We start from the raw sequence: 7,753 nt of genomic DNA on the forward strand, positions 1-7,753 counted from the left end.
AACACCTATCAAAATACCAAAATCCTCTACAAAACAGAATTTCCCTTTTTCTGTCTGGCTCCAGGCATTATGCCAGACTTCTGCTACTGCTATGAGTGGAAGCCGCAGTAAAAAGTTCAGAGAAAACAAATACAGGCAAATACTTTTTGCATAAGGACTTATATATTAGAGGGGAAAACGGGGAGGTGGAAGCAGCTGAATAGATAGAAGTTCACTCCTTAGGGATCAGCTTATCCTTAAGGACCCACTGCTTGTTAATCGAAGGTGATGGGTTAGTGCCCCACCTTTCCCTTTCCTCTTTTGACCTTTGAAAAGCCCCCCATGGACCTCATAGGAAATTGGGCTCTCTTGTTCAGAGAATTTCATACTCCTAAATACTTTGTTGAAAATGATACCTATATCTGTAGTTAGGTTTCAGTTCCTGCAGGACACACAAACACAGAGCAGCTCTGTTGGGTCTTTTCTGTTGTTAACTGAGGTAATATCTTATTCTCACTTGGTGTATAACCTCTGAAGATCTGAAGGTTCAAAGCACATCCAAGGATTAAAATCTAGAATGTAGATGTTGGAAGGGGGAGGGAGAGAAGACTATATAAAGTGGGTAGCTGTAGTAGTAAAAGTAGCTGGCTCACACACAGAACAAATACATTTACTCCATGCTGCAAGACACAACTGTGAATAATCAGGTAGCCTAACTGTTTTCCATCGTGCTGAAGGTACACTGTTGTTCACTAACAAGCTAGTTAGATAAGAGCTAACTTCAGGTAACTACACAAACTGAAGTCACGCCTTGGACGGCCATATAACTATACTTTAATTTTCAGGGGACTAGAAGAATTCTTTTTCAGTAAGTAACGTGCAATTTTGAACGGATCACCTTTACGGAGCTGTCTTTGGCAAATTGAAGAAATTGCTAGAACATGTCCAGGCTTGCTTTTCTTCTCTCTGAGAATTTTTATTTCTAATTAGATAGCAGAGAAAAGGATAGAATTAAAATCACTTTGAAATGAAATAAAAGTAATTAGCATTTTAATTTGATCTGCTTTTAATTTCTGCATTTTTTTCTTTTACGAAAATTTTCCTATATTACTTCCATCAGCTCTACTATTATACATGTGTGTTCAGAGAATCTGTAATGTTTCACAGATGTAAATATGTTATTCACAGCTGAAGTTACTAGAATGCCATCTGAGCAGTTCTTAGCATTTTTATTACAAAGAAGAAGCCATCTTTTTAGAACTGCAGCAGATATCATATCAAAACCACTAGAAATTGAGGGTTGAAAAACACATTTGTAAAGAATAGGGAAAAAATGAGATAGAAAATAAGATGAACAAGAAATAACTAAAAGGCATTTTTTGCTGCTATTCATTGAAAAATTACCAAGATTGGGATTACAGTTGTGAAAGAGGACAAGAAAAACTACAATAATTAGCACCCCTGCAATCTTGAAAGCGAAAATGAAGTCTTTAAAAATCTCTTAACATTATTAAAAATAATTGTTTTCCATTACACAGAGGTGCTTAGGTTCAACTTAGTATTTCATCCACTATGATGATACGTCAAAGTGTGAAAGTCACATCAGTGACACAGATTTATTAAAAAATTTTCAAAATAACCCTCGGCAAAGACTTCCCTCCTGCCACCTCCTACACCTGCCGGAAATGAAAGGAACTTCTTCCTGTGGACCCTTACTGTCTCCAGCTCTTACTCCAATTGCTGAGCTAAAGTGGGCTATGAATCTTTAGAATATTTTTACGGAAGTGGTCTATTTGATAAAGCAGATGAGTAGGTTAAATTGAACTTTACTTGGCTGCTGTCTGTACAGGTTAATAAGTTTGTTTTTCTCTACTAGGCTGTAGTATAGTTAGTATATATGTTACAATTTTCAGACCATCCAGAGCTTGCAGATGTTACTGTTTTTTTAGCTATTGAAAACTCATCATAAAAGGCATTAGCAGGTCTTTTGTGGTGCATATATGGTAGATGAGCTTCATCTGATATAAGAATTCCAGTAGACTTGGTAGATGGAGGATCAGACTCTTTATATTAAAATATTTCGGGATCAGTGACTTACAGCATCCTTTGGGCCTGATTTTACAGTCCTTAGTAAACTAATTAACTTCAATATGAACATTCCCATGGCTGGCATTTTAAGTTCAGACACTTTGTATTTAGCTTTTTAATAGCGTAAGTTTCAAAAGCATAAGACAAGATATTTGTAGGGTAAGAAAAATACAGAAAAGGCTGTGAAAGTCTGTATATTCCCCTGTTATGATCTTTCATGTGCAACTTCAATAATAGAGAGATTTATTTTGTTAATGTCTCGAGGTAAATAGTGGAAGATGAACAGAACATTGACATTTCTCCTTACTGTTTTCTCCTTCTTACCTTCTCTGAGATACAGGAAATGTGTTTCATTCTTTATTAAGTTTCAGTGTTTGTGATTCTATTAATGGCATTGATAATTCTTTATCTGTAAAAATACTGCTGGGATTTAAAACTGTTCTGAACACATTGGTACTGGTAATCATTCCTATTGTTTTTATAAAAGCAATTAATACTAATTAAAATTACTTTGTGCTAAGAAATCATTACTCTAGGTTACATTCTCTATGTGGAAAGTAATTCATGATATTATTTCATTAACAAGATCATTCTGAATGCTTACATACGTGGTCAAGCAAAGCCTTAAATAATTTGAACATTTATCTAAATCCTGATTGTATATTTTTTTATGCCAACCTTAAAAAAAAAAAAATTGAACACAAGAGAAATCACTCTAGAAGCCAATTTAGTTACAAATTCTTAAGTAAAATAATGAAGCTTATCTAGTTCCTTCAGCTGAAGTTAACTAATCTTAATTTTCAACAGGAATAGTGTTATTCAATGATTCTTAATATGTTAAATGTAGAGTAAATTCATATTTTTTCCAAGCCACATCCTGTAAAACAATGTTTTATTGCCTTAAAAATGAAGCAAATAAACCTTATTGGGCCATAGATATACAGGACTAATGGATTTGCGTTATAGATACATAGACTAGAGGACAAGAATGTAAAAATATAGACATGAACTCATATTCTATATTTGCATAACATACCACACCAGACAGATCTGTTATATGTTCTGTAGTTTATTCCTTTCATTTCTGAAGGCAGCTTTCAAGGACTGTGTGTACATCATATGTTACAATTCACCTTTTCCTCATCTGTGATATTTAATCGGGGAATTGGTCTCCATTTACTACTGAAGAAACTATTTAAAAATTCTGATGGAGAGTTGTATTACACCATTTGTGAATGCTTTTCAGAGACTTTAAACAAAATTTAACTTTAACAGCTTAGTTGTTCTTACTTCACTGAAGGTGGTTCACTGATTCGTTGCCAGACAGTAATAAGGCAGCAATGTTTTAATATAGTTGTGGAAGGAAAATAGACGCGCAGTTCTTGGCCATATTGTTTCCTTGTTAGTCTGTATAGTCTTTGTCAAGAGCAAGTCTAGTTCTTAGTTTTCAACTTCCATATTTTATTTGGTTTCTTAGAAATCTGTAGGTCTCTGAGAGCAGTAAGCAGGGACAAAGTGAGTTTTCAGAGGCGAAATAGTTGGGTCTCATTCTTCTTTTGGAAGCCTAGACAATCTCTTTCTCACAGGCTTGAATCACCTTGAATGATTACTAAGATCATTAATAATGTCATAGTTCTAGTAATGATTAACCTCCATGCTCTGTTAAGGACCCCAGTTTACTAAGTTCTAGTCTGACTGTTTTTCCCTTGTAAAATAAAATAAGATCTATATATCCTGCTTCTGTAAATCTGTTTAGGCTTATGGTGGATTCGTGTTAGCTCCCTGGAGGCAAAGGTCTCCTGGTGCTGCTTTATCAAAGAGTCTCATAGCTGTCCTACTGGGGTTGCAGGGAAAAGGAATAATAATCTGAGAGAGAGACATGAGTTAGAATTTTCTACAATATCTGTATTCTAATATCATACAGTAGTGTACAGTTTTATCCAAATTGTCATATATTTAATCCCACACTCTGCAACTTCCATATCTACTGAGTAAAATGAACCAGTTTTTGTAGAGCTATTTTGCTGAATAGAAAGGAATTTTAATAATTGCTAACCTTAATATGCAGCACACAAAAAAAAATTGGTGTGAAAACCATTCAAAAGATGCAGAAAAGATGTAAAGGGAACTGAGACTGTATTGAAAAGTTTTTTTTTTCTGTTTTGTACTTCTTTTTTAAAAAAATAAAATGCATACAGTAACTGTTGAAATAGATTAAAATAAGTAAGATTTCTTAATACTGATCTTTATACTCTTTAGAAGCTGATCATTTTCTTATTCTCTTTCCACATTTAAAACTAAACCAAATCAGGGAAAGTAAGCTGTTCTCTGGTTTCTTGTAAATGACAAAATTACTGATGTATTGTTAAAGTGTGAGTTAAAATAGATGTATAATTACTAAGCAAATTTGTTTAATGAAGAAGAACTGATTGTTAACACATCAGGAAACACTTTTTTTCCACATGTTCCCTTCCTTCATTGCATCAGCATTTATTCTACCAGAATAATAAATGATGTATTTTACGTGAGGCAATAGTCATGATCATGTAAAATGAATAGGTTTTAGGTTCTACATACAATGATGCTAATGTGATATTTCTCAGACTGGTCAGGCAAAAGCTAACACTTTTCATAGGGACCATTGTAGCACTGGTAGAAATCTAGGAATCAAGCAAGCAACAGCAATAAAAAGGTAGTTCTCATTGTTCATAGCTGGAGTCTTATGAGGCTCCATGAAGAAATGTTGCCTAGATAGAGAGGAAGACAGTGGCAGAAAAGTGCACTTTTCAGATAATTCTAGTTTTCAGTACAGTTACGGTTTTCTGTTTCCTCACATGTTATCTTCCTCACAACTCCATTTTACCTCATGTAGATAATAGTATACTGAGAGCAACATTTAGACTTATAACTATTCTATAGGTCTTTGTGTCCTACTTTTCATCTCAAAGTCTTATTTCATTATCATAAAAGTCCATTTCATAATAGATTTAAGTGAATGGCTGCAATTTTCTTGCGCCAAAATTTGAAGGAAAGAAAATGGAATCATAAGTTATGACTATAATGGAAATTCTCCATCCCCTGCAAATATAGGCATTGCAATGATGTTACAAATAATGAAACCATTCTTGAAAGAATAAGATAAAAAGCAACAACTGGATGTTAAAATTGACTTAATATCAGATCAGCTGTCAGTGAACTACCCTATGAAAGCAGTAGGGTTTACTGATTAGTTCTGTACAAAGACACAGTAATCTTAGCTTTAAATAAAGTGTATTTGATGAGAAGGCCTGAAGAAGTTCTCTTGTAGGAAGTGACGTTACTTTGAAAGTATCTTTTTCTCCATTTAGTATGGTTTTTTTTTAATTTATAAAATGAGTAATCTATAACAAATATTTCAAGAAGGAAGTATTGTCATTCTGATGCTGATGGAATCAGCTGTGCATTGACAGCTATTTTGAGATTCTAGGATTTCCTATAAAAATAAAGTACTGAGATCTATCTCCTTACTGAAGTGAAGCAGCAGAATAGAATCTACAGTGCAATCAATGACATGGCTGTTATTGGGAAGATACCATAATAAAGTATTTTTTTAATTTGTCCTATAATGTCAGCATTGCATCTTTCAGAAGAGTCCAAACCACTGTCTTGGGGGACACCAGCAGAGTCTGTAAACTTTTCCAATAACCTGAGATCCAAAACAGCGTGGTTCTGTAAGCTAGAAAATTCACTGCTAAGAATTATTAGCAATAGCAGAATTGCTTAGCCTGATATCGTCCCTAAACGAGCAGTTCTTAAATTCTTGCAGAACTTAGTGTTTTAGCTGCAGTGAGCACATATGCAATTAAGAAAAATTGCAGTGTCCTATGTAAAATGCAAACCTAGATATGATTTTTAAAAGGGAAATTTGTCATTTTAAGAAATAATGTGTAATTCCCTTGTAGAACAGAACTGAAGAAATATTTTTAAATTAAATTTTACATTACTCTGTCAAAGTCCCTAAAAGGTGGCCCATAGCAGCTGACTGTCATTCATATTAGCTACTTGGTAGAAATTTCCCCTGATAGGATGGAGTTCTTCAGTGACACAGAATACACAGAAACAGTGTCTATCCAGACTTCCTCTCCACTTTCAGTATGAAGAACATGTTGGTAGCTGAGAAGATAGGAAAAGACTATAATGAAGCTCCTTTAACAGATCTATCAGTTCTTTAACACATAATAGTGTAAATGCCACATCTCGTTACAGTTTGGCCAAGGTTTAGAGATACTTTTCACTCATTTGATTTTCTACAAAACTGTATGCTTTTTCAGCAACAATAAAGAAGCTGTTGTATGTTGTGCCCTGTACAGTAGAATAATTTAGATAAATGTTTGTCATAATGTTCATGTTTTTTTGATGATGTTTTTGATTATGTTGTTCTAAAATGTCCCTTGCTTTATTGTCAAATTAATCAGTTAATGAATTAAGAAGGTTTTTATTTGTCTTTTGAGATTGTATGTCAAAGGAGCATACTGATAAAAGTACTTGTCTAACTTTTTACTGTGTAGTCATATTATCAGTACAATTTGTATTCCAAGATCTTCTAGGACAGTGGCAATGAATCTCTGTTAACTTACAGCAGCAAAAGATCTGAAAACACCTGAGGCCAGGTGTGTATACATAATTCTCAGTAAGCACTTGTAGATTCAGTTCTTAAATAGTGCCAGTTCATTTATTAAAGCTAGTTTATCTGCCACGAAATTTTCTCTACTGAATCATCTGACTCTGGAAAAAAAAAAGTCAGTCAATTTTTTTCCAAATCAAAGTTATTTTACTGCAACAGCCAAACTGTTGATCTAGATCTGAGTGTGGACATTTCTCAGTAAGAGCATATCTGTAAATAGAATATGAAAGAACATATTTTCATGTCTGTCCATTATGAATTTTTTCCTTCAAGCTAAATAACCTCCCTCCCACAAGGACACACATACAAACACACCTGATTTCTGACAGTATCTAATCAAAGGTAAAAGCAATTGCTCCTTGAGGAAGCACTGAGAGGAGAATATACCTCACCTGTCTCTAGCTTAGTAAAGTTTATTCTTGTAGATGCCAGTGTAGGCTCAAAGTTTGATAGTAAAACTTTACAGCTACTGACCTATTTCACATAAGCTTGATATTGTTGATTTGGTTTCCAAATGTAGACTGCCAGTCAAAGATCCAGTCAAAAAATTGTCGGACTGCAGATGTCCACATCTTGACATAAGTGCCAGAAATCAGGGTTGTCGTCTGAATGCTTACATGTTAATAAGGGGAAAAAAAAATCACTAAATTGCAGCTTTTGTGTCATTTTGACCTTTAGTGTTCAATAGCTATTTCTTTGTGATCTTTTTTTCTTTTTCTTTTACATAGCTCACAATCAGTCATCTTTGGAATCAGCCTTACTCCATGAGATACAATAACAAAAATGGCTGAGGGAGAATTGCTCCTCTTTTAGGACAAGAAGAAAGCATAATGGCCAAAAGTCATTTCATAACAACAGAAACAAAATATGTGTTCATAGAGGGCTGCTGAAGACTATCCTCTCTGAAGCACACATGTGAAACACACTGACAGGACAAACTTTCTTTTCCTTCTTTCCCTATTTCCCACTTTCCCTCTTGCATATATCACAATTCAGTAACTGGAGCAGCCAGTTACTTTGCCC

The sequence above is a fragment of the Apteryx mantelli genome, chromosome 1, assembly GCF_036417845.1.
Source record: "Apteryx mantelli isolate bAptMan1 chromosome 1, bAptMan1.hap1, whole genome shotgun sequence".
Taxonomy (NCBI): domain Eukaryota; kingdom Metazoa; phylum Chordata; class Aves; order Apterygiformes; family Apterygidae; genus Apteryx; species Apteryx mantelli.